The 27834-nt window shown below is 43.4% G+C and overlaps 1 long non-coding RNA gene across 1 annotated transcript; it reads right to left on the bottom strand.

The window, feature by feature from the left end:
• Positions 1-8919: 8919 nt before the first annotated feature.
• Positions 8920-27639, bottom strand: LOC135268885 (uncharacterized). Its single transcript, XR_010337240.1, has 3 exons — positions 27364-27639; positions 24674-24794; positions 8920-8996 (listed from the first exon to the last, which is right to left on the bottom strand). It is a non-coding gene; the product is annotated as an uncharacterized LOC135268885 (long non-coding RNA).
• Between the last annotated feature and the right edge of the window lie 195 nt (positions 27640-27834).

The raw sequence follows: 27834 nt of genomic DNA, 5'->3' as shown, positions 1-27834 counted from the left end.
ACACAAAATAATAAGGGATAAATTTAACAACATATGAGCAAGATGTATTCACTGAAAACTACAAGGGCCTAAATAGAGAGACACGCCATGTTCATGGACTGGAAGACTTGAACATGGGTGGGTGCGGGCGAAACAGGACTGGCCGAGGATGATGACTTTAGGGGTCAGATGCTGGGTACATGGGGATGCATTATACAGTCCCTCTACTTCTGTGTACATTTGAAAATGTCAGTAAAATAAAAGAAACATAAAATATAACCTCCACATCACATTGGGCACCTTCTCCTCCTCATAAGCTCTCTACGGCTGTATAGACCGCCTCACGGATTCATGTGGGTTCTTGGAATCCGGCCATATTCAGAGAGGTGTGGGGCAGGGTGGTTGGGGATGGAAGTTCTCGGGTAGGAAACTCACCACCCTCTCTGTGCCTTGGCTTCCTCATCTATGACATAAAGCTGCCTCCTAGGATTGTTGTGAGGACTCAAAGGGTCCTACACCAGAGCATCTGGGCCAGCTCCTGGAGAGGGGAGCTCACGGTGCATCCTGGCGTGCTACCATCGTCACCACCATCGTCCTCATCATGGTCATCCTCATGTTTGTTGTTTCCCTGGTTTCTGGTTTCCTGCACTTGCAAGTAACACCACAGCAAACTTTTTTTTTTTTTTTTTTTGAGATGGAGTCTCGCTCTGTCACCAGGCTGAAGTGCAGTGGTGTAATCTTGGCTCACTGCAACCTCCGCCTCCCAGATTCAAGAGATTCTCCTGCCTCAGTCTCCCAAGTAGCTGGAACTACAGGCGCCTGCCACCACGCCCAGCTAATTTTTGTATTTTTAGTAGAGACAGGGTTTCACCATATTGGCCAGGGTGGTCTCGAACTCCTGACCTTGTGACCCACCTGCCTTGACTTCCCAAAGTGTTGAAATTACAGGTGTGAGCCACCACGCCCGGCCAGCAAACTTCTTTATGTATAATGCTTTGCCTCCAACTCTGATTCTTTTCTTAGCCTAAATCCTAAAATACTGTATTTCTCAAGCCAAGGGTAGTCAGGCACCCACAGCAGGGAAGAACAGGGGCTGGACCAGAGCCTAGCTGTCAGGACCGCATACACACAGCTGCTGCCAAAGAGCTGGCCTGCCCCTACCCAGCTCCCTCCTGGGGTCAGTGCTGCCTCAAAACCAGGCAGTGGCAATGGATGGACAGAAATAGGCCTAGGAGACATTTAGGCCTGGGGTCAGAGACGCAGGTGCCACAGGGGTCAGGCAGAGAAGACAGTGCTGCGTGCTCAGAGTGGCTGTGGCACGCCTATGGCTGAGGTTCGTGCAGCAGCGATTGCACTACACCTGGGGCAGGCGTTGTTTCATTTGACCTTCAGAACTCTAAGAGACAGTTCTAACAATAGTTCCAAGCCACAAATGAGGAGATGGAGGCACAGAGAGCTCACATCCCTTGCCCAAATGCACAGATCATCACTGCTGGAGCCAGGATTCAAACTCTGGATCGGAGTCCTGACCCACCACACTATGCCATGCCCATATGTTCATTGGAAACCATTCCTGCGTCTGTCCCAGGAGATCCCATTTCTAAGTTTCTGACCCCAAGATGGGATTGCCCAAAGCAAACATTCCAATTTCTTTCTTTTTTGAGACAGAGTTTCCCTCTGTCGCCCAGGCTGGAGCGCAGTGGTGCGATATCTGCTCACTGCAACCTCTGCTTCCCGAGTTCAAGTGATTCTCCTGCCTCAGCCTCCTGAGTAGCTGGGATCACAGGCGCCTGCCACCATGTCCGGCTAATTTTTGTACTTTTAGAAGAAACGGGTTTCACCATGTTGGCCAGGCTGATCTGGAACTCCTGACCTCAAGTGATCTGCCTGCCTCAGCCTCCCAAAGTTGTGAGATTACAGGCATGAGCCACCCCACCCGGCCACACATTCCCATTTTTAAGTGTTGACAATGAATTCTTACAAATTTAATACTACACAGCCTTCTTGCTACATTTGGCCCATGGGGCATCAGTCTGCAACCCTTGGAAGGATGGAGGGAGGGAGAGGAAGGCAGTGCAGGCTCCTTCCCAGGGAGGGGGACACAGGAAAAGCAGCTAGTAGCCCCATTTGTTTGCATTTCCATTCACTAAGGGAACCTAGAAAGGAATGGGACATCCCCTGTTTGCTGAGTCAGGAAGCAGGGATCACAAATGCCAGGAAAAAAAAAATCACCTAGACACAGCCTGGGCTTTCTGCCCTCTGGCAGTGGGATTTGGGGTTGAGGGGCAGAGGACCAAGGCTGTCACTGTGATTCCCAGGTGCACTGAGGGGAGGGGCACCTCCTGGCGACCCTCCGAGAAGCAGCCCATCCAAATTGCTGCCTGCTGCAAGGGCCAAATGCTGGGACTAGAGGGACCGAGGCCTTTTGTATAGGGGTTTACCCTTTAGCAAAGCAAAACAGAGCCCAGCCTGCTGAGGAGTGCTGCACATCTGCCGAGAAACCCAGCCAAGCCTGGTCCTCCTCTCAGCCTGACACAATCCCCATCCCCAGACAGAGTCCCCAGTACCCAGGATGCCAGCCTTGGGGCTATCGTGCTTCTGTGATCAATAAAAGTAAAAGAAAGGAGCTGAGGCTACCTCATCACCAGGTGGAAGACAGGCGGGAGAAGTAAGCCCCCAGGCAGCTCAGCTGGTGGCAGCTCAGGACAAAGTCTCAGAGTCATCTTGACCTTCCTTCCCAAGCACTCTACCTCCTTTTCCGCCACCGTCCCCCCTCCCCCACCCCAGGGCCCTTGGAGGGGTGGGGGGAAGCCCTCTTTGGGATGGAGCTGGGTGGGTAGGGAGCTTGCAGAAGGGCTGGGAAGGAGGCGGGATGGGCTGAGGGAGGAGTGAACCGGGCTGCGACCCCTCCGGGGAATTCCGGATGGGTCCTGAGCCAGGGCCAGCCCCAACCTCTTGGGGAAGCCCGCCAACAGCTGGGCAACAAACTTCCTGGAAGGAGGCTCCAGGTGGAGCATCCGCAAAGCCTGCTCTCAGAGTTGAGCCCGGGCCACCTTTGTCTGTCGCTTGGACCATGGCAAGGGCCTTCCACCTTCCCTGGGTTCCCGCACTGCTGCCAGAGGGAATCTTCTGGGCGGTGCGCCAGGTCCCAAGCCCCCGTCCCCTAGGGAAGTGCGCGAGGCCCTCAGAATCCGGCCCCACCTCACCCCACTCTCCAGATTCCCCTCACCACTCCGCTGCCTTGCGCGGCTTGACTGTTCTTTCTCTAAAACCTTCTTCCCCCAGACATCACAGTGCCAGTTCCTGCCCCTCTTCCAAGTCCTTCCCCCCTTATCAGGGCCCTTCCCCACCCATGCGCTCGGGATTCAACACTGCAGGTCCTCTTCCTCTTCCGCTGCATTCTCTTCCGTAGCAGGGCCCACCCCCTGCCCACACAGTGACTGCCTTCCAGAGTGCCCGCTAGCTATTTCAGGCTGTTCCTAGTGGTTTCCGTGGGGAAGGAGGGCCCGGACCTGCCCATGCTCGCTGCCACTGGAGGCTCCACCCACTAATCCTACGATCAGTCTCACCCAGCTCCTCTGGGGCAGAGTTCTCACGCAGTGCTGTCCAGGAAAGCATAATCCCAGCCACGTCTACGACTTTAAAGTGTGCAGTAGCCATATTTTAAAAAGCAAAAGGATATGCTTTATCTGACTCGATATAACCAAAATATTTTCATTTGAACCCATAACCAATATAAATATATAAACATATAACGAATATATAAAATACATAAATATAATGGGATATTGTGCATTTTTTTCATACTAAGTCCCTGACATCCAGTGTGTATTTTACACTCACACAGCACGTCTCACTTCAGATGAGCCACATCTCAAGAGCTCAGTTCCCTATGGACCGACACTCACATTGTCCCCAATTCTCCACTAAACCACGCAGCAGTGACATGCTCACACATGCCTCCTCAAAGACTAGGGCATGAATTCCTTTCCCTCCTGGGGATGTCCACAGGGCAGTGGTGGCTGGCTCAGACTTCATTAGTCGTGGCTTACCAGCTCCCTCTGTAGGACAGCTGCACTGGCCACACTCCCTCTCAGGGAACACGGGTCCCACTGACTCCACACCCTTCCACTTTCTGCATTACCCATCTTTACCCATCCAATAGGGTGGCTGTAAAATGACACCTCCTTGTTATTTTGATTTGCATTTCTCTAATTGCCAATGAGTTTGGGCAGAGCTACCTTTAAAAGAATGTGTCCAGCCTAAATGAGCATCAATAACAGATTAGCTAAATAAATCATATTGTGCTATTTCACAGTCTATTGCAGACCTGTTAAAAAGAATGGAACAAGGCTGGGCACCATGGCTCATGCCTGTAATCCCAGTGCTTTGGGAAGCCGAGGCGCTGATCACTTGAGCCCAAGAGTTCACGACCAGCCTGGGCAATGTGGCGAAACCCAATCTCTACAAAAAATACAAAAATTAGCCCAGCACAGTGGCACGTGTCTGTAGTTTCAGCTACTTGGGAGACTGAGGCAGGAGAATTGCTTGAGTCCAGGAGGTGGAGGTTGCAGTAAGTCAAGTTCGTGCCATTGCATTCCCATTGCAATGGGAGTGAAATCTTGTTTAAAAAAAGAAATGGAGCAAACATCAGGTGCAGTCTCTCACACCTGTAATCCCAGTGCTTTGGGAGGCTGAGACAGCTGGATCACTTGAGCCCAGAGTTTCAGGCTGCAATGAGCTATGATCATGCCACTGCACTCCAGCCTGGGTGACAGAGTGAGACCCTAGCTCTAAAAAAAAAAAAAAAAAAAAAAGAATGGAGCAAATGTGCATGTACCAACTAAGATACTTGGTGGAGAGGAGAGAGCAAGAGATGCAACAAAGGCTGTGGTGCCCTGACACTGGTGCAGGAACCCGCCTCAAGGAACATCCAGATAGATGGTCAATAGAGCAGCCATTGCCTCCATCTAGGCAGAAGTCAGACTACAGGGCATTTTGCACTTACTATGTCTAAGTAATTTCCAATCATTATGTTTCAACTTTTCAGATAAATAAAATAAATATATGAGCACACATACTCTTTAATCACCACTATCCTCATCCAAAAATAAAAATGTTCTGTCTCACAAACAAGCTGACCCAGCTCAGCCCTCCTGCCCTCTCTCGCTCTCCAGCCCCTAGCCCAGTAGCTGGCACTCAGAGATGGGCCCGACAGCTCCAGTCACCATTCTGCCTGTTTGCAGCCTGGGATGGCAGCAGAGTAAGTCCTGGTCTGAGGCAGGGAGGTGGGGCTTCAGGGTTGTCGGTTCCCATCCCAGCCTGTCGTCCTGGCTGTATGGCCACCTCTGTGCCCTTACCTGAACAGAGGGACTAATTCCTACCCAACTGCAAGGACATTGGAAAGTGAAGTGAGGTGATGTATGCACCTCCCCAAGGGGTAGGGGAGGGTACTGTAGTCTCTGGGAGGCCCTAGGGCTTCCTTCCTGCTGCAGTTCTCAGGGGCACACCCAACACCACCCGCTTTGCCAGGCACTCACTGTGTGACTTTGGTCCTCCCTGTGCCTCAGTTTCCTCCTCTACAAAACAAAAAACGGATGAGGACAGGGTCTCACAGATTGTTGTGGAGAAGAGGCATTTGGAGATGCACAGAGATGGAGCAGTATTCAGTCACCTGAGTATCCCAGTTCGGCTCCAACACCAGCAGTCGCTCCTCCTTGCCACACACCTCTGCTGCCCATCTACTGCATTCCAGGCACTGCTCTGGAGTCTCTCAGAACACAGAGGCAAAGTGCAAGGAAAAATAATCATTATATGATTATTAACCCCAGAGAAAATGAAATGCTACATAGGAGAGGAAAGATAACCATAGATTACCACATGGCGCAGCTGTGCCTGGTGTTTACACTGGTTTCTGATCATATAAATTCTAAACCAGAATTAATAACTAGAAGAAGGGAGGGACCATGACAAGGGAGGGCAAGGACAAACTGTATCTTCAGGAAGCAGAGGCCCTCCCTGCTCCTTAGGCCAGTGGCTTCCCTCAGCTGTGGCAGGAACATTCCTTGGTCTCCTGAGCCACTGAGGGTGACACTGGGTGGCCTGCTGCTCAGGTGCTGATGGCAGTCTGATTTAGGGGCATCTGAGCCAGCAGTCCTTGGAGCCCAGCCTCACACACCACAGGCCCAAAGGAAAAGGCTTGTGCAAGGCCACACCTGGAGCCAGAGCAGAACCAGATGTAAACCCACCCTGCCTCCTGCTCTGGTGCTCTTCCCTCTGGCCTGCTCAGAGGGCCAGGGAGGCTGAGGACCTCAGGATAGCCCTTCTTTTTTTTTTAGACAGGGTCTCAATCTGTCACCCTCACCCAGGTTAGTGAGCAGTGGCATGATCTCAGCTCACTGCAGCCTCTGCTGCCCGGGTTCAAGTGATTCTTGTGCCTCAGGCTCCCAAGTAGCTAGGATTACAGGCGCGCACCACCACACTGGCTAATTTTTAGTATTTTTTAGTAGAGACAGGGTTTCACCATGTTGGTTGGCCAGGCTGGTCTCAAACTCCTGACCTCAAGTGATCTGCCCACCTTAGCCTCCCAATATGCTGGGATTACAGGCATAAATGCCAGATTCCTGAACAGCGGAGAGTGGGACTGGTGAAATTCGCCCTGGTGCACACACAGCAGAATGCGTGGCTGCCTACAGACAGTGAAGCGAAGTTCCTTTGGGCCCTGTTGCCTCATCTGTAAAATGAGGTTGTGCTAGTGCTTGTAGGCTGTGTGAGGGTCCCCTGCATTAACATAGATAAAGCTCCTCATTACCATCCTCCTCCCCTCCAATGAGAAGCGACAGCCTCCATGGTGCAATGCCCAGTGCCAAAGGCACGAGAACTCAGCTCACACCCTGGCTTTGCTGGTGGGGTATGGACAAAGCCCTGAACACACACATCTGTGTGTGAATGTATGAGGGGGTGCTATATGGATACGTGTGTGTGCATTGTGTGTGGCGGGTGTGTATATAGGTGTATGTATAGTTGCAGTTATGTACTGGTGACAATCATAATCTTCCAAGACACAATCCAGGATACCATGATCTCAAGTGTTGAAATCCTGAAAGATCAAAACTCCAGATGTTGAAATCCTGAAAGTCAAATTCTAGGAAAAAAATTAGTGCATTTCCAGTTGTAGGCAGGATGGCTGCATCAGGTTAGTTGCATGTTGGGTGGAACTATTACCTTGTTATGATCTATATCTGGAAATTCAGTGTGGTTGAAGGAGATGTGTTTGGGTGCCAAGTTGACAAGGCTGGCTCTGCCTTAGACTTGAGAAACCCGGTAAAGGATTAAGCTCTCAGTGTAAACAGGCCATTTATTTATTGCTCAGATAAATCTCCTTTTAAAGTAAATAAATGTATTTTAGATAATTCTAAAATTATTTTTTCTAGAATTATGTTTTGGGGATTTTTATCTTTTGAGATTTTGATTTTCAGGATTCTAGACTCTAGGGATTTTGATCTTTCAGGATTTCAGCAGTCAGGGTTATGGAATTTGGGATTATGTCTCTTGGGATTATGGCCCAAACTGCTGTGCATACGTGTGCACACACGCACGTGGGTGTGCATATATTGTGTATATGTGTGTGTGTGCATGGGGTTTATGTACATATGTGTGTATATGGGTGCGTGTGTGTATGTTAGGGTAAATATAAATCTATATAGAAAAAACTGAATTTTTTCTGGTGCAAAGGAGAGTAAGGCATCCCTCCCTACTTCGTACATCCTTTAAAAAAGCTGAAGTTGCAAATGGTATCTCTTTACCCTTGAGGTGTATGTAAATTTATTTTATTTTATTATTATTATTACAGTAAAGAAATACTTTGTGATCCGAGGCCGGCCACCTGGGGATGGAGTCTCGCTGAGGAGTTGGGGGAGGGCATTCAGGGTTTGGAGTGGGCCGAAGTGTGGAGATCGCTGATTGGTTGGGGATGAAATCGTAGGCCTGGGAAACCTCCCAGAATCTGCCTCAGTCTGTGATCCTCTGACAAATTTTGCAGCTCCGGGCTCCTTCTCTCCGCCATGGAAAAAGCCAGGAGGTGGCGCCCGATCTCACCCATCCGCAGGCGTGTGAGTCCCAGGTGCTCGCTCCAGGACGTAACTTCTTGCTTGTCAAAAGACTGGAGATATTTGGGAAATGAGCACGTATGGAGTCGGTGGTATCTGCCAGGCTATGAAAGTTCTTTTTCTTTGCAATCTCTTTAGCCGACTGTGATGCATACTGCAGTCTAATTGTAGCAAAACTATCTCCTTGCTACTTTCGTGGAGACGTTTTCTGGGTTGACAGATTTTGTTTTTAATCATGTCCCCAATGGTGTGTATGTGTTTAAGATATGTGTCTATGGCAGTGGTGGGAGCGGGAGAGTGTCCTAAAAAGCCGGTTCAGTGCACACCCCCAGGACCGGTGGAGCTGATGCTGGAATCAGGGATGGGAGGGACAAACCAGTTTTTTCCTATACACTCTGTGTAACAATAGAACTAAGCACGTACATGTGCCTTGAATCACAGTTCAGTCAGCAGTGAGCTACATCTATGACTGTGGTCCCATAAGATGATAATGGGACTGGGCACGGTGGCTCACCCTTGTAATCCCAGCACTTTTGGAGGCCGAGGTGGGTGGATTACCTGAGGTCAGGGGTTCAAGACCAACCTGGCCAACATGGCAAAAGCCCGTCTCTACTAAAAATACAAAAATTAGCTGGGCGTGGTGGCATGCGACTGTAGTCTCAGCTACTTGGGAAGCTGAGGCAGGAGAATAGCTTTAACCCAGGAGGCAGAGGTTGCAGTGAACCAACATCATGCCACTGCACTCCAGCCTGGGAGACACAGTGAGACTCCATCCAAAAAAAAAAAAAAACCCAAGGACCTAAAAATCCCCCTTACCTGGGCAAGTCACGTGAGTAATCACTCAAATGCTGTATAGGGGCCAAAGCTCTGGTCTTCTCCTCTTGTCTCTCCTGGTGAAGAATTTTCACCCTATGAACAAGCCAGGGTCATGGTGATAGAGACCCCAATGTTTTCAGGGTGCCATGCCTGAGGTAGAACCTCTGCTCTATGGATGGAATCTGGGTGGAAGATGGGAGTCTCTAACCTCTCAACCACACTTGCCTAGAAATTAGTCTCTGCAACATGTAGCTACATGGAGGAGGAAGGGGTCAGGTACAGATAAAAGTTAACAGTTATACAGGCCAACTGATAGTACCCATTATGAAAAACAGACAGAAAAATGAATGAAGAAAAATGAGTACATCCCCTCAGCGATGTGGGACCCTATCAAGTTTACCAACATGCATTATGAGAGTTCCAGAAAGGGCAGAGAGATGGGGCAGAAAGAATATTTGAATAAGTAATGGCCAAAAGTTTCCCAAATTTAATGAAAAACATGATACATCTAAGAAGTTCCATCAACTCCAGGTAGGATAAAATCAAATATATCACACCTAGACATATCACAATCAATCAAAGGCCAAAGAGAACAAGAGAATTTTAAAAGTAGTAAGAAGAGAAGTAATTCATCATTTGTAAGAGATCCTTGACAATATTTAACAGCTAGATTTCTCAACAGAAACTAGCAGACCAGAAGGCAGTGAGTGGGATGGCATATTCCAGGAGCTTAAAGTAAAAAATGCTTTCAAACAACTTTCTATATTTGACAAAACTGAAGGTGAAATTAAAGTATTCCCAAGTAAACAGAAACCAGGAGAATTTACAACTAACAAGCATGCCCTATTAGGAATACTGGGCTGAACACAATGGCTCATGCTTGTATCTCAGCACTTTGGGAGGCAGAGGAAGGCAGATCGCTTGAGGCCAGAAGTTCAAGACCAGCCTGGGCAACATGAGATGAAACCCTGTCTCTAAAAAAAATACAAAAAGTAGCCAGGTATGATGGCGTACACCTGTGGTCCCAGCTACTATGGAGACAGAAGTGGAAGGATCACTTGAGTCCAGTAGTCTGAGGTTATAGTAAGTTATACACTTCAGCCTAGGTGACAAAGTGAGGCCCCTGTCTTGAAAGAAAGAAGAAAGAAAAGAGAAGAAAAGAAAAAAGGAAAGAAAAAATAAAAGAAAGAAAAGAGAGACAAAGGAAGGAAGGAAAGAAGGAATGAGGGAGGGAAGAAAGGAAGGAGAGAAGGGGGGGAAGGAAGGGGGGAGGGAAGGGAGGGAAAGAGGAAGGAGAAAGAAAAGAAAGAGAGAAAGAAAGAGAAAGAATTAATATTTAAGAGAAACCTACCTTCAGGCTGAAATGAAAGGACACTAGATAGTAATTCAAATATACTTGAAAAAGGCTGGGTGCAGTGGCTTGTGCCTGTAATGGCACTTTGGGAGGCCGAAGTGGGAGGATTGCCTGAGGCCAGGAGTTCAAGACCAGCCTGGTCAATATGGTGAAACCCAGTCTCTATTAAAAATACAAAAATTAGCCGGGCATAGTGGTATGTGCCTGTAGTCTCAGCTACTCAGGAGGCTGAGGCAGGAGAATCCTGTGAACCTGGGAGACAGAGGTTGCAGTGAACCAAGATCATGCCACTGCACTCCAGTCTGGGCAGCAAAGTGAGACTTTGTCTCAAAAAAAAAAAAAAAAAAAAAAAAAAAAACAAACAAACAGATAAATATACTTGAAAAAATACAGAGCATCAGTAAGGTAACTATAAAGGTAAATACAAAACAGTATAAATGTATTTTTTCCTTATAATTCTTTTTTATTTAAAGACAACTGCATAAGGCAATAATTACAAATCAGTTAATGAACATGAATTGTATAAAGATGTAATTTGTATTATAATAACAACACAAAGGAGGAAGGAAGAAATAGAGCAAAGCATATAGAAGCAAAGTTTTCTATACTATTAAATTACATTGGAATTAAACCAGACCAGATTGCTATAAATTAAAATGTTAATCTTAATCCCCAGGGTAACCACAAGAAAATAAGACAAAAAATATAGTAGAAGAAACAACAAGTGATAGGTTATTATTTAGGCATTAGAAAAAAAAAACCCAGAAATTAAAAGGGAATTAAAAGGCTACATTAGAAAATACCTATTTGGCTAGGCGCAGTGACTCACGCCTGTAATCCCAGCACTGTGGGAGGCCAAGGCGGGCAAGATGGAGAACATCCTGGCTAACACAGTGAAACCCCATCTCTACTAAAAATGCAAAAAATTAGCCAGGCATGGTGGCACACACCTGTAGTCCCAGCTGCTCAGGAGGCTGAGGAAAGAGAATCGCTTAAACCTGGGAGGTGGAGGTTGCAATAAGCTGAGATCACGCCACTGCATTCCAACCTGTATGGCAGAGCAAGACTCCAAAAAAAAAAAAAAAAAAAAAAAGAAAGAGAGAGAGAAAGAAAGAAAGAAAGAAAGAAAGAAAGAAAGAAAATATCTATTCAACACAAAATACAATAATGGAGGAATAGTAAAATAAAAAACACATAAGACATATAGAAAATAGCACGATGGCAGACATAGATCCTATCTTATCAAGACTTACATTGAATGTAAATGGATTAAATACTTCAACTAAAAGCATAGATTATCTGAATGGATTTTTAAAACCATGAAATAACTATATGCTGCCCATGAGAGACATACTTTAGACTCAAAGAGACAAATAAATTGAAAGTAAAAGAATTGGAAGATATGCTTTGCAAACAGTAACCAAAAGAGAGCTGGAGTGCCTATGCTAATATCAGACAAAACAGACTTTAAGACAAAAAAAGTTAGTAGAGACAAAAAAGTCATTTTATGATGATAAAAGGGTCAATTGTTCAAGAAATTGTAACAATTGTAACATATATGCACCTAAAAACAGGGCCCCAAAATACATGAAACAAAGCTGACAGAATTGAAGGAAGAAATAGACAATTCAACAAAAGTAGTTGAGGACTTCAATGTCCCACTTTCAATAACAGATAGGACAAGGCAGAAGATCACCAAGGAAATAGATGACTCGAAAACTATTAACCAACTATACCTAATAGGCATCTACAGATACTCCACCCAACAACAGTAGGATATACATTATTCTGAGGTGAAACTGGAGCAATCTCCTGGATGGAACATATATTATGCAATAAAACAAGTTTCAATAATTTTTTTTTAAGACAGGATCTTGCTCTGTTGCCCAGGCTGGAATACAGTGGTGCAATCATGACTCATTGCAGCCTTGACCTCCTGGGCCCAAGCAATCTTCCCATCTTAGCCCCCAGCAGCTGGAACCACAAGCATGTGCCACCATGCCCAGCTAATTTTATTTCATTTTTTTGTAGAAATGAGGTCTCACTACATTGCCCAGGCTGGTCTCATACTCCTGGGCTCAAGCAATCCTTCTGCCCTGGCCTCACAAAGTGCTGGGATAACAGGCATGAGCCACTGTGACTGGCTCTCAATAAATTTAAAAGGTGGAAATCATACAAAGTATGTTCTTCAACCACTATGGAATAAAATTAGAAATAAAAAAAAGAAGGAAATCTGGAAAATTCACAGATTAAATTAAATAGTACATTTCTAAGTAACCAATGAGTCCAAGGAGAATCCACAGGGGAAATTCAAAAATTATTTGAGGGCTGGGTGTGGTGGCTCACCCCTGTAATCCCAGCACTTTGGGAGGCCAAAGCGGGCAGATTACCTGAGGTCAGGAGTTTGAGACCAGCCTGGTCAACATGGCAAAATCCCATCTCTACTAAAAATGCAAAAATTAGCCAGGTACAGTGGCATGCACCTGTAATCCCAGCTACTTGGGAGGCTGAGGCGGGAGAATCATTTAAACTTGGGAGATGGAGGTTGCAGTGAGCTGAGATCGCGCCATTGCACTCCAGCCTGCACAACAAGAGTGAAATTCCGTCTCAAAAAAAAAAAAGAAAAGAAAGAAAGAAAAGAATTTGAGATGAATAAAACAAAAATACCACATACCAAAATGTATAGGGACAATCAAAGCAGAGCTTAAAGAAAAATTTATAGCTATAAATGCCCTCATCAAAAAGGAAGAAATACTTCAAGTCAATAACTTAACCTTCTACCTTAAGAAACTAGAAACTGAGAACAAACTAAACTCAAAGCAAGCAGAAAGAGATAATAAATATTGGAGTGAAAATAAAATAAAAATAGAAAAATAGAGAAAACCAACAGAATCAAAAATTTTATTCTTTTAAAAGATTAACAAGATTGAAAAATCTTTAGACTGATTAAGGACTAAAAAGTCTCAAATTGCGAAAACCAGTAATGAAAGAAGGACATAATTACAAATTTTACAGAAATAAAAAAGATTATAATCTAATACTATGAACAACCGTAGTGCTAAAAAATACATAATCTATAATGAAATGGAAAAATTCCTAGAAAGACACAAACTACCAAAACAAACTCAAGAAAATGGAAAATGAACGTATGTATTACAAGAGATTAATTTAGTAATTAAACAAATAATCTCACCAAAGGAAATTTAGGTCCAAAGTCTTCATTGATGAATTCAATAAAATGTTTAAAGAATTAACACCAGTATTTCAAAAACTTTTCATTAAAAAAAAAGTGTTAAGAAAACACTTTTAACACTTTATGAGGTCAGCATTACCCTGACATCCAAAGAAAAAAAATCACTATAGGCCAATATTGCTAATGAATATAGATGCAAAGAGCTTCAGCAAAAAACCACATTATCATCTCAATAGAGTCCAAAAAGACAAGTTGAACAGAAAATTCAACAGCCCTTTAAGATACAAATACTCAAAAACCTAGGACTAGAGGGAGACTTCCTTAACCCTATAAATGATATTTATGTAAAGCCTACAGCTAGCCAGGCATAGTGGCTCACGGCTGTAATCCCAGTACTTTGGGAGGCCAAGGTGAGCAGATCATAAGGTCAGGAGTTCCAGACCAGCCTGACCAATAAGGTGAAACCCCATCTCTATTAAAAATATAAAAAAATTAGCTGGGCATGGTGGCACGTCTGTAATCCCAGCTACTCAGGAAGCTGAGGCAGGAGAATCACTTGAACCCAGGAGGTGGAGGTTGCAGTGAGCCAAGATAGCACCACTGCACTCCAGCCCAGGCGACAGAGCGAGACTCTGTCTCAAAAAAAAAAAAAAAGAAAAAGAAAAGAAAAGCCTACAGCTAAAATCATATTTAATGGCAAAAGACTAAATCTTTCCCAATAAGAACAGGAACAAGCAAGGATGTTTATTCTCATCATGTCTGTTGAAGTTTGTACTGGTGGTGCTAGCTGGACAATTAGGCAAGAAGGATAAATAAAAAGAAATAAAGATTGAGAGGCTGAGGCAGGCAGATCACCTGAGGTCAGGGGTTCAAGACCAGCCTGGCCAACATGGTGAAACCTGGTCTCTACTAAAAATACAAAAATTAGCCAGGCGTGGTGGCACATGCCTGTAGAACCAGCTACTCAGGAGGCTGAGGCAGGAGAATCCCTTGAACCCAGGAGGTGGAGATTGCAGTGAGCCAATATCATGCCACTGTACTCCAGCCCGGCTGATGAGAGTAAGACTCCATCTCAAAGAAAAATAAGGAAAAAAAGAAATAAAACAAATAGACATCCAGATTGGAAAGAAACACAAAACTGTCTCTATTTGTAGACATAATCTCATACATAGAAAATTCTTTTTTTTTTTTTTTTGAGACAAGAGTCTCGCTGTGTCACCCAGGCTGGAGTGCAGTGGCATGATCTCGGCTCACTGCAACTTCTGCCTCCCAGGCTCAAGCAATTATCCTGCCTCAGACTCCCAAGTAGCTGGGACTATAGGCACCTGCCACCACATCTGGCTAATTTTTTGTATTTTTAGTAGAGACAGGGCTTCACCGTGTTAGCCAGGATGTGATCTGCCCATTTTGGCCTCCCAAAGTTCTGGAATTACAGCTGTGAGCCACGAGGCCTGGCCAAAAATTCTAAGGAATCTATATAAAAGCAATTAGAGCTAATAAACAAGTTCTGTCAGGTTGCTGGATATGATTAGTATACAAAAATAAATTATATTTCTATGAACTATCGATAAATCTGAAATTTAAATTCAGAAAACAATTCCACTTATAATACCATGAAAACAGAATACTTAGGAATAAATTCAACAAAAGAAGTATAAGACTTGGACCCTGAAAACTATAAAACATAATTGAAAGAAATTAAAGAAGATCTAAAAAAAATATGGAAAGACATTCGTGTTCATAGATTAGAATACTTAACATTGTTAGGATGGCAATATTCATTAATTACCACAAAAATGCCATCTGGCTGCTTTGCAGAAATTGAAAAGCTGAACCTAAAATTCATATGGAATTCAAGGGACCCAGAATAGCCAAAATAGTCTCAGAACAGAGTTGGAAGATTCATACTTTTGAGTTTCAAAACATAGTGCATAGGTACAATAATCAAGACTATGTGGTACTGACCAAAAGATAGACATATAAGTCAATAGAATAGAATTGAGAATCCAGAAATAAATCCATACATTTATGGTCAATTGATTTTAGACAATGGTACCAAGACAATTAAATGAGGGAAAGAATAGTCTTAAAAACTATCACTGGGACAGTCAGACATTCATATGTAAAAGAATGAAGATGGATCCCCACCTCACACCATATACAAAAACTAAAATGAATCACCACAGATCTATATATAAGAGCTAAAACTATAAACTTCTAGAAAACACCATAGGTGTAACTCTTCTTGACTTTGGATTAAGCAATAATTGCCTAGATATGACACCTAAAGCATGAGCAACAAAAGAAAAAATAAATTGGATTTCTTCAAAATTAAAAGCTTTTGTGCTTCCAAGGTTATCCTTAAGAAAGTGAAAAGACAGCCAGGCACCGTGGCTCACACCTATAATCCCAGCACTTTGGGAGGCTCAGGCAGGCGGATCATGAGGTCAGGAGTTCGAGACCAGCCTGGCCAACATAGTGAAATCCTGTCTCTACTAAAAATGCAAAAATTAGCCAGGCATGGTGTCGGGTGCCTGTAATCCCAGCTACCTGGGAGACTGAGGCAGGAGAATCACTTAAACCCGGAAGGCAGAGGTTGCAATGAGCCAAGATCATGCCACTGCACTCCAGCCTTGGAGACAAGAGTGAGACTCCGTCTCAAACAAATAAATATATAAATAGATAAAAAGACAAACAGCTCAATTTAAAAATCAACAAAGGATTTGAATATTCTCCAAACAAAATATTCAAATGACCAATAAGCATAAAAAATATGTCTAACATCATTAGTTTGGCATCATTAGTAAAACGCAAATCAAAACCTCAGTGAGTATTTCACATCCACTAAACTGGTTATAATAAAAAAACAGACAATGACAAGTATTGTCAAGGATATGGAGAAATTGGAACCCTTTACATTGCTAATGGGAATGTAAAATGGTGCAGCTGCCCTGGAACACAGTTGGCAGTTCCTCAAAAAGTCAAACATAGATTTACCTCATGACCCAGCAATTCCACTCCTACATGTATCAGAGAATTGAAAGCAAATAATTCACACAAAAACCTGTGTGTGTATGTTCATACCAACATTATTCATAATAGCCAAAAAGTGGAAGCAACTGCTGAAAGGATAAGTGCCATGTGCCATCCTATAGTCCATACAGTGGCATATCATGCAGCCGCAAAAAGCAATGAAATGCTGATACGTGCTACAGCATGAATGAACATTGGAAACATTATGCTAAGTAAAAAAAAAAGACCACATATTATATGATTCCATTTGTCTGGAACGTTCAGAAAACGAAAATCCATAGAGAGAATGTAGATTTGTGGTTGCCAGGAACTTGGAGTGGGATGAGAAAGAATGAAGACTGACTGCTAATGGATATGGGGTTGATTTGGGGTTGATGGAAAAGTTCTGAAATTAGATAGTGGTGATGTTTGTACAAATGTGTGAATATACTAAAATCCACTAACTTGTGCACTTTAAATAGATGAATTTGAATCATCAAATTATTTCTCAGAAAACTATATATGCATTCAACTGTGCCTCTATGAAGCAAATAGGTTCTGAAATAATTCTTTCAAGAGTAAAGGGCATGAGCCCTGGGAAGCTACAGCGCATCTCCTTTGACTTACTCTCAGCTGCACTCTTGATAGCTCAGGTTGCTGTTAAGCTGCCTGAGCAAGGAGTCATGAATATCTTATGAGAATGATGCTGGGTACCACACACAGCCTAGTGACCTGGCTCTGACAAAGTGACAATGGATGCTTCCCCAAATCTAAGTGGCTCAGACCACAGACAGCTACTGTAAGTTTTGGCAAAACCTATCATGAAAGCATATCAAAGGAAAATGGAGTTTGTGATTTATAAAATGTCTTTTAAAGAATCTGAAATTCATGGTTTTAAAGTAAACAACTTAATGAGGGCTCTTAACCTTTAGAAAGATGTCCCAATGTCGTAAAAACATCCTACAGTAAGAGAGAGCAGACTACTAATGCTCTATGAGGCCGAGATGATTGCAGAAAATGAGCTTGAAGTCCTTCCAGCAGAATAAAGAGCATTTATCATAGTTTTACCACTATTTAATTTCATAGAAAAAAATCCAAGAAACAGCGCCTTTGTACCTAGAAGGTACAGGTCCCTAGAAGAAACTTCTGCTACCACATTCAGACAATGTCTACTTAGTAAATAAACAAAATATGTGGTTCCAAAGCTTGTCAATATGACACATTTCACAATTGCTATATTTGATTCAAATTATTTGGAATTAAAACTTACTCCAGACTGTTTATTTTTCTGTCCCTTTCCTAGAGGCTAAGAATAGTAAATGAGACAGCTGGTCATATTCTCAGCTCTGAGGTTCAGGTAAGCATTTTTTATGGCAGAGGATGGTGTAGTTGGAGACAGTTTTTCAAAATGAAATGGTCTGTCCTCCCCCACAGCTCCCTGCCCTCTGCCATTGCAGGATTACAGTAATTCTGTATCTCAAAACTACTTACTTTTAAAATGCCACAGCAAAGTATCCCCAAAGGGTATGGTCCCCTCTTGTTCATGTCACTTAATAGCTAAAAAACCTTGAGCAAATTCCTGAACCTGGGTTATAAGGTTCCTTTGTAGATGGGGTTAATAACAGGACCTTCTGGCCAGGCGCAGTGGCTCACACCTGTAATCCCAGCACTTTGGGAGGCCAAGATGGGTGGATCACTGGCGGTCAGGAGTTTGAGACCAACCTGGCCAACATGGCGAAACCCTGTCTCTATGAAAAAAAAAATTAGCCAGGCGTGGTGGCATGTGCCTATAGTCCCAACTACTGGGGAGGCTGAGACAGGAGAATTGCTTGAACCCAGGTGGCAGAGGTTGCAGTGAGCTGAGATTATGCCACTGCACTCCAGCCTGGGAGGCAGAGCAAGACTCCATCTCAAAGAAAAAAAAAAAATTACAGGACCTTCTTCACAGTGCCAGTGTGAGGACAGTTGGTGAGTGCATGTGGAGCGGGACTGCTGGCACATTCCCCACTGTGCCATGTGCGCCATGTGCATTGCTGCCTGTGTGGCTGGCCCCCTGGAGCTGTGCAGCTGGCATGGCCACAGAAGGCTACAACCTAACAACACACATAATACCCAACAGTCAAGAGGTGGTGGCTGTTATAATTATTGTTAGTATGGTAGTAACTTTTTCTTGCACTGCCCTCTGGGTGCTGCAAAGAGGCTTGGGTTAATAACAGAAAGGAAATTAGCAAACATTGAGCTTTCTAGACCAGGCATTTCTCTAGGTGCTTTTGTATGTGCTAGTTACTCTTCGTATCCCCTAAAGGATATTATTACCTCTTTTTGACAGATTAGGAAACTGAGACTGAGAGATTTTATTTTTTATTTTTTTGAGAGTCTTACTCTGTCACCCAGGCTGGAGTGCAATGGCATGATCTCAGCTCACTGCAACCTCCGCCTCCCAGGTTCAAGCAATTCTCCTGCCTCAGCCGCCCAAGTAGCTGGGATTACAGGTGTGCGCCACCATACCCAGATAATTTTTGTATTTTCAGTAAAGATGGGGTTTCACCGTGTTGGCCAGGAGTCTCAAACTCCTGACCTCGTGATCTGCCAGCCTCAGCCTCCCAAAGAGCTGGGATTACAGGTGTGAGCCACCACGCCTGGCCTGAGACCCAGAGATTTTAAATGAGTAAAGTTATGTCACTATTAAATATTCAAGCCAGAAAGGATTGTCAGTCGGCTGGACTCCAAATCCAGTGCTGTTTTCACAGTGGTGGGAGTATGTGCTCACCCAGTGATGCAGGATTTTTCTCAGTCCCTTTGCTGGACTTGCAGAAGGGGCACCCTATCTATTTGGCTGACTGCACTCAACCTCTTGTGGGAGGGAGCATCTGAGCAAGCGCGTGTGGGTCCGGCCAGATGCTCCAGGCACCAACATAGGCACAAGCTCTATGCGAGGCCACAGCTGACCAGCCATGTCATCTCAAGGGGAATGCGGCAGCACCCAGGTGAGGGTGCCTGTGACCACAAAGCCCCAAAGGGGGCATTACAGTGCTCCTTTAGTTTTGCCATCGATGGACAGGGGTGTGTTAGCAGCTCAGTTAGCCCCTTGCCTCAATGCGTGGAGCGGCTGCCCTCTGCTGGTGCAGGTAAAGGGCTGGTATGATAGCCTTTCTGGGTACTGGCACTGGTAGGTCCCGAGCTCTTGTCCTGAGCATCCAAAAAGAATGAGGTCACATGGACAACTGAAGGATGGTGAAGATGGAGAATTTAACTGAATGATGAAAACAGCTCTTAGCAGAGAAGGAAGCTGAAGAGGGGACAGGAAGGGCAGGTCATCTTCCCTGAAGTCAGGTCATCTCATCTCTACCAACTGAGTCTTGGGTTGTTATAGGCACACGATGGGGAGTGCAGGCTGATTGGTTTGTGAGTATGCAGAAAAAGGTTAAAGCAAAGATATCACTCAAAGGCAGGCTTAACGGTGTAGAAAACCAATTAGGAAACAGTAGGTATGTGGGGACTAATCAGAGGAAAGTATGCCAAACAGGAAGACAAGTCCCAATCCAGTCCAAGGATTTAACTTGTAACTTGGCTTTCAGTCTTTAAACTGTCTTTGGCTTGGAGGTGGGGTTTCACTGGGTAGCCATTCCTATCTGCTTGGGCATTTGGCTGCCTCCTGTTGCTATCACCAGCATGTATTCCTCCTTCTTATGGAAACAGCACATCAATTTTCCATGATAGAGCCACTCCTCCCAGATTCTCAATCCGTGTGATTTGGGTAAGGTTAGTCTCAGGCCTGGCAAGTTTATTCTGTCCTATATGGTCACAGAGATGGTTCAGGGGTAAACACTTACCCAATAAAACTCAGTCTCAGGATTTCTAAGAACTGTGGAAAGATGAAACTGTTCTTTCTGTTGAACTTGAAAGTATAAAGCCTAGGACTTCTGAGGGTCCCTCCAAGGAGGAAGCCCATATATGAAAGAAAGCAAAGAGATGTAGAGAAATTGAGTCTGACAACAGTTTCTAAGCCTAGCCTAAATCCATCTCTAGATACAGCCTAAAGCTGTATCTACCCTTTGACTTTTTGGTTACAGGAGTCAAAAAATCCTACTGTATTTTTTCTCAAGCCTGCTCAAAGTAATTCTTTTGTCATGAAAGAGGAGTTACAAGATTAACATAGGCAGTTCTTAATCCACATAAGCACCAAGCATTGTCTACAGATGATCTGTTCACTACTGTTAATCCTACGTGGTGGGAATATGAGTGTTCATTTTATCAGTCTTTAAACTTTTCTGTACTTTTAACCTCACAAAAAGATCAGAAGAGGTAATGAAAACAGCAATGAAAAAAATAGGACAGTTTTCAGCACAGAAAAGGAAAAAATGTAAGTTGTTTGGTACCTCTCAGATCCAAAACCTAATTCCTGGATGAGTATGGTGTAATTCCCATGTTAACATCTTGTGCCCCAGGTTTTCGCATTTGAGTTAAGCAGTAATGGTTAGTTTTGTGCCGAACTGGCTATGATAGAGTACCCACTTATTTAGTCAAACACTAACCCAGGGAGAAGAAATTCTTCTTGTGGATGCCTTATCAGCTCCTGCCCAAGTTCCTAGCCTGTCGGCCTACTGCATGAAATTTCAATCATATTATGCCAATTCCTTGAAATAAATCTTTCTTTCTCTCTCTCGTTCTATTTCCTTACCATACATATCTCTCTGATACATATACAGCTGGCCCTCCATATCTGTGGGTTCTGCATCTGCAGATTCAACCAACCATGGTTTGAAAATATTTCTTAGGCCGGGTACAGTGGCTTACTCCTGTAATCCCAACACTTTGGGAGGCCCAGGTACGTGGATTACCTGAGGCCAGGGGTTCGAGACCAGCCTGGCCAATGTGGTGAAACCCCGTTTCTACTGAAAATACAAAAATTAGCCAGGCGTAGTGGCAGGTGCCTGTAATCCCAGCTACTCGGGAGGCTGAGGCAGGAGAATTGCTTTAACCTGGGAGGCAGAGACTGCAGTGCTGAGATGGTTCCACTGCACTCCAGCCTGAGCAACAGAGTAAGACTCAGTCTCAAAAAAAAAAAAAAAGAAAATAAAAAGGAAAATATTTTTAAAAAAACAATGAAAAATAACGCATTACAAATACAAATAACTATTTACATAGTGTTTACATTGCGTTAGATATAAGTAATGTAGAGATCATTTAAAGTATACAAGAGGATGTCTCTAAGTTACAACCAAATACTACACCATTTTACATCAAGGATTTGAGCATCCGCAGATTTTGGTATGTGCAAAGGGTGGGGGTGCTAGCGTGGAGCAGGGGGTCCTGGAACCAACACCCCACAGATACCAAGGGACGACTATATGTAACTCCTACTGGTTCTGTTTCTGTGGTAGAACCCTGACTAACACAATCAGCCATGCCCTGGATGTTTCTTGGGTATTCTCTGATCCTCGGAATGGGAAATGCTTGCTGAATTCTTCCCTGGGAGTCAGGCTTCCACATGCTTGCCTGCCTTCCCTTCTTTTCTTCCTCCTGGAGGGCTTCTACCTCAGAAATCTGGAAGGCTTCTATCTCTGAAGGGCACCATTTTCCTTCATCTGTCTAGCATGCATTTGCTACATATTAAAAACTGTAATGAAGGGCCGGGCGCGGTGGCTCATGCCTGTAATCCCAGCACTTTGGGAGGCCGAGGCGGGTGGATACAAGGTCAAGAGATCGAGGCCATCCTGGTCAACATGGTGAAACCCCGTCTCTACTAAAAAAAAAAAAAAAAATACAAAAAATTAGCTGGGCACGGTGGCGCGTGCCTGTAGGCCCAGCTACTCAGGAGGCTGAGGCAGGAGAATTGCCTGAACCCAGGAGGCGGAGGTTGCGGTGAGCCGAGATCGCGCCATTGCACTCCAGCCTGGGTAACAAGAGCGAAACTCCGTCTAAAAAAACAAAAACAAAAAAAACTGTATGAAGCCAGGCTTCTCCAAGGATAGCTCTATTGCTAGCCTTACTCTGTTTTAGCCACAGGGAGCTACTTTTGTCCAATCCCAGAAGTTTACCACACTCCCTTCCCCTCTCTCCTTCTCAAGTGCCACTTTTACTTCATCAACCATTAGACAGCCTGAGTGCTATCTCCCCATACCCATTCTCCCCTTGTTCCATGGCAGTAGCCAGCCCATGACTTCACAGGATAAAGACTACATTTTTCAACCTCCTTTTCAGATAACTGTGACTAGGTTATAGCCAAAGGAACAGGATAGATGCAATGTGTCCAATTTCCAGGTTGTGCATTAACAGAAGGGCAGTCCCACCTCGCCCCATTTTTCACCTTCTAAATGGCCAAAATGTAGATACAGTGATGGGCCATACTGGATTTTGCAGGCCACAGCACCACCCAAAAGGGAATGGAGAGATAGGAGAGAGAGAGAGAGAGCTTCAGACCTATACTGCTACCTGGACTTCCATCTGGATTATGATACTGTTTGTTTTTTTTTTTAAATCTCTGCAGCAACAGCCAAATTTATATCCTAACCAACACACCACCAAACTGGCCAAAAGAATAACCAGCTACCCCAACCTGCTGTCTTCCGCAGTCTAATTATTCTATCAGATTGTCTTGTTACCTGGCTGTTCTTCCTCCTTCCCACCCTTAAATATGGTTGACCACCCCCCTCCAGATCTTTCCTTGAATCTAGTCTCTCTCTGTTTTCTCCCTTGGACATCTCATCCACTCTCATGGAAAATGACTTAACATACTTCTAATCCTAACTCATCTCTGAGCACCAGATCTGCTTATTGGATTTCTCATTGATCAGTTGCTGGTACCTCAAACTCTGCATGTTTAAAATAAAACTCACTTTCTTTCTCTTCTCTCTCTCTCTCTCTCTCTCTCTCACGCGCGCGCACACACACACACACAAACACACACACACACTCACCATTGGGGTAAGCAGGCAACTTGTTCTCGATTTCCTTATTAAATGGATTAAGTGACACCACCAACTGGCAATAACCCAGGCTTAAAACTACAGCAGAGGCCACACAAACTCAAATGCTTAGAGACCAGGCAAGAGGCAAGGGACAAGTGGTTAACTCTGGGGAGCAGAAGAGCTGATGGCCAATCTTAAAAAAGCAGCCACTCCTTGGTAATCTCTGGCATGTAGGAATATTAGCCCAGTGCTGTCAGATCCTCTGATCTTTCAAGAGAAGTAAAAAATCTAGATTTTATGTTTCATGTGATCTCTCCAGATTTTACAAACAAAACAAGAAGCCATCTTGAACTGGTCAATATGTAAATCAAAAATTTTAAAACATATCTCCTGCTATTTCTAAATAAACAATATATATCATAAAATGACAATGTAACTTGTAGCAAAAATAATTTGACAGTTCTAATAAGTCTAAATCATTTCTTGATTTTTGAAAGTTACTAATCTTTTGATGCAGTTGTCACTAGATTTTGCCCCCGTATGAGGTGATGATTTGACATAAGAAGCAACATTAAATTCTTCCAACAACTTCCTCATTAAATGGATAATTATTAAATGAATTATTTAAGTAGAGAATTTCCTTAACATCAATTATATTGTTTTTAGTGTTGAATCCTCAGTTTCTTATGAATAGCAATTGAACATTTCATGACTTTATAATGTAGTCTAAGAACATACAGAACTGATTCATTATCTCTGTTATTGTTGAGTAAATCACAAAAATCACTTATTGAAATATCTTTTAACTTACTGGTTTACTTACTATGTTCTGTTCACTCTCAATTCATGGAGCTTCACAAACCAGTGGGCTTTATTTCGAGATTAAAAAAATTAAAAGGGCTTAAAAGTTTGTTACATTTTTCACTTTTGTTCGGCAAATACACTGATTCATTAGAAAATCCAATAACTGTTCTCTTGAAATTGATACTGCATTTTTTTCAAACAGGATACCTATTTTTTCTTATCTATAATACCTTACACTTGTTTCAACTTTACTTTGTTTACATATGTCCAATTGTTTTACTGAAATCATGTCAGCTCTAATAACTAAAACATGTTTTCTTATAAAGCTAAAATAAATACTGCTGGGCACGGTGGCTCACATCTGTAATCCCAGCACTTTGAGAGGTTGAGGTGAGCAGATCAGTTGAGATAAGAAGTTCAAGACCAGCCTGGCCAACATGGTGAAACCCCATCTCTACTAAAATTACAAAAATTAGCCAGGCATGGTAGCACACACCTGTAATTCCAGCTACTCGGGAAGCTGAGGCAGGAAAATCACTTAAACCAGGGAGGTGGAGGTTCCAGTGAGCTGAGACTGCACCACAGCACTCAAGCTTGGGCAACAGATGAGACTTCATCTAAAAAACAAACAAACAAAAACTCTGAAATAAATACTGACATCTCCATTAAAATATTTATTAAGGCCAAAACTCGTTAAAATATATTTTTCAAACAGCCGCTCCATTTGTTTCTATTACACTGAACATACAGAACCTACTGATTAACAACACAGGGGGTAGAGCTCAGGGGGAGAGTGCTTGAAGGCAGAACTTACTGACTTCCACACTGCTTTTGCAGATCTAGCACTACAGGCTTGTCCATCAAGGTTCAATTTGCATTACTTAATTTATAGTTATTTCTGCTACTTATTTGGTGTGTGGTAGTAAATACAGTTTATCAAGAAAAACATGAGTTCCCTGACTTACTGATTTATCCAAAATTGAATTTGATAATCTAGTGCCAAATTAAAACATCCATATTTTTTCTAAACTTTTGGCTGAAACTCCCTACTCTCTCTAGAATTACATTAGCACTTTTTGTATCAAATCCAATGACAATTTTCTTATTTGGTACAGTGTTCCAATTAAGTCTTTATGGAACTATTTCTCAATTAAATATAATTCTTTCTTGTCTACTCACAATAAAGATAATACATTGTATTAAATGTTCCCCAGGGTCATAAAATCAACAAAAACCATTATATTCAAAAACCTTTAAATTTGCATTTTAAGTAAATCATTAAAACACATTCACATAAAACAAATGATTATTTTAAATGTACCTCCTTGATTTACATATTTTTCAAAAAGCTGTTTTCTCATTTGGGTACATCTGGTTTTTAACAGGTGGGTCCAGAGTACAATGGCATGTTCACATCAATATTAATCCTTTTGAAGTTCTAGTAAATGTGTGTGAAATGCTCAATTATACTTAACTATATAGTAGTGCTAAAAATTCTGACAGTACCTTCTAAATTTTTTTTTTTTTTTTTTTTTTTTTGAGACAGAGTCTTGCTCTGTCACCCAGGCTGGAATGTAGTGATGAGATCTTGATTCACTGTATCCTCCATCCCCCTGGTTCTAACCATTCTCATGTCTCAACCTCCTGGGATTACAGGCATGCACCACCATGCTGGGCTAATTTTTGTATTTTTAGTAGAGATGAGATTTCGCCATGTTGGCCAGGCTGGTCTCGAACTCCTGGCCTCAAGCGATCTCTCCACCTCAGCTTCCCAAAGTGCTGGGATTACAGGTGTGAGCCACTGCAATTGGCCCTAAGTCTTTTCAATTGCTTTATCCTCACTCTGATAACCTGCTTGAGAGTTCTAAGTTTTCAAGTATTTAATGTATGAAATTGATTATACTCTTTTAAATTTTTTTGTCATTGATAATCACAAATTTTCTTCACTTGCACCACAAGCTTTAAGAGCATTCTGGTGAAATACATAAATGTTTAACACACTGATCTTTTAACACAGAACTTCTGAGCACTAAGTAGCCAACATTTCTGTCACTAGCAATGTCACTCAAATTTTTGGTTGAAAAAAAAAATTTCAGTAAAGAACTACAGATTTTATGTAATAAGGTTTATCTTATAAATTATACATTTTATTTTGTGCTGATTCTTAAACAGTATCAAAAGAAGTTCCAGGCTGGGATTCACTATTATAAATTTCTTCTTTATTCTTCTGCAGATAACAAGATTTACATTTATCATACTTAAAAGTATTGAAAATTCATCCAGATATTTGTTGTCTCTTTCATTCTAGTGTTTCTAATATTCTATAATATAATCTTAAATGTATAAGTATAAAACACTGTATACCTATTTTCCAAATAATTAATGTTTCTGCTTACAATAAAAGTACTTTTTTTTGAGACAGGATCTCACTCTGTCACCACCCAGGCTGAAGTGCAGTGGCAAGAACTCAGCTCACTGCAGCCTCTACCTCAAAGGGTCAAGGAATCCTCCCACCTCAGCCTCTCCAGTAGCTGGGACTACAGGCATGTGCCACCACATCTGGGTAATTTTTTTTGTATTTTTTTGTAGAGACAGGGTTTCACCATGTTGCCCAGGCTAGTCTTGAACTCCTGGGCTCAAGTGATCCTCCTGCCCTGGCCTCCCAAAGTGCTGGGATTACTGGTGTGAGCCACTGCACCCAGCCCAATAAAAGCATTTTAAACTAGTGATTCTCCTAAAGCCATTAGGGTTTTAACACATGAAACTTGGCCACAGTTCCTGCAGTGACACAGGCCAGATTGTGTCATAATGTGGAAACAACAGGCCTGTTATCAATGGTACTAACATCCTACAACTATTAGCACAAACCAATGAGTTTATATTAAAATTTATATTATTAACTAATTGTAACACTTTATTGTAATTACTATGAAACTATTCACCCTCGAATTATTTCAACATTTTAACCATTAATATGGTGCAGGGTGCATAATGGCTAAATATCGGTTCTAGTCTATATGCTGAACTTAGTCCAGGGGCTGCCAGTTTTAGCATCAGGCCAAAACTCCAGAATAGATCATTGGTGGGTCCCAGAAGTGAATGGGTTGTATTTCAGACTATAGGTAAACAGTCTATGTCTTCTTTTACCCCTTTTTGGTGGGGGACGGATATCAAGTGATGTCGCACCTGGGCCACTTCACTGAAGTTACCCGTCTGTTCCCAGTAGTCCTTCGAATTTTCCACCGGTGGGTTTGTTGTTTCAAAAGAGACTACCTGACAAGGTGCCTGCTCCAAAAAGCTTACGGTCTTATTCACTAACTTCAAAAAGCAATGAGTGCTGTTACGCGTATGGGAGCCACCAGGGTCTCCACATGCCCGCAAGGCCACGTGCATGCACTCGACACTTCGCGCCTGCCTCGGTTTCCCCGTGGCGCCGCACCGCCCAAGTGTCTAGAGGCGTAACAAGATCTCCCCGCGCGCTCTCGCGTTACCAAGCCTGCGCAGCCGCACATTCCCCAATCCCCGGCGTGCCCCGCGCGCCAGGCTCCTTCCCGACAGGCCCCAGGAGCCCCGATGCATGCCGGGGCTTGTGGTCGCGGTGAGGCGCGGCGGCCGGCAGGCGCGCGTGGCAGGAAGCGGAAGCGACCCGAGGCCCGG

This window comes from Aotus nancymaae, unplaced genomic scaffold (assembly GCF_030222135.1).
Source record: "Aotus nancymaae isolate 86718 unplaced genomic scaffold, 86718_ANA_hifiasm-v0.15.2.pri h1tg000046l, whole genome shotgun sequence".
In the NCBI taxonomy this organism is placed as follows: Eukaryota; Metazoa; Chordata; class Mammalia; order Primates; family Aotidae; genus Aotus; species Aotus nancymaae.
The sequence above is the reverse complement of the archived record's forward strand: the minus strand, read 5'-3'. Positions and strand labels throughout refer to the sequence as shown.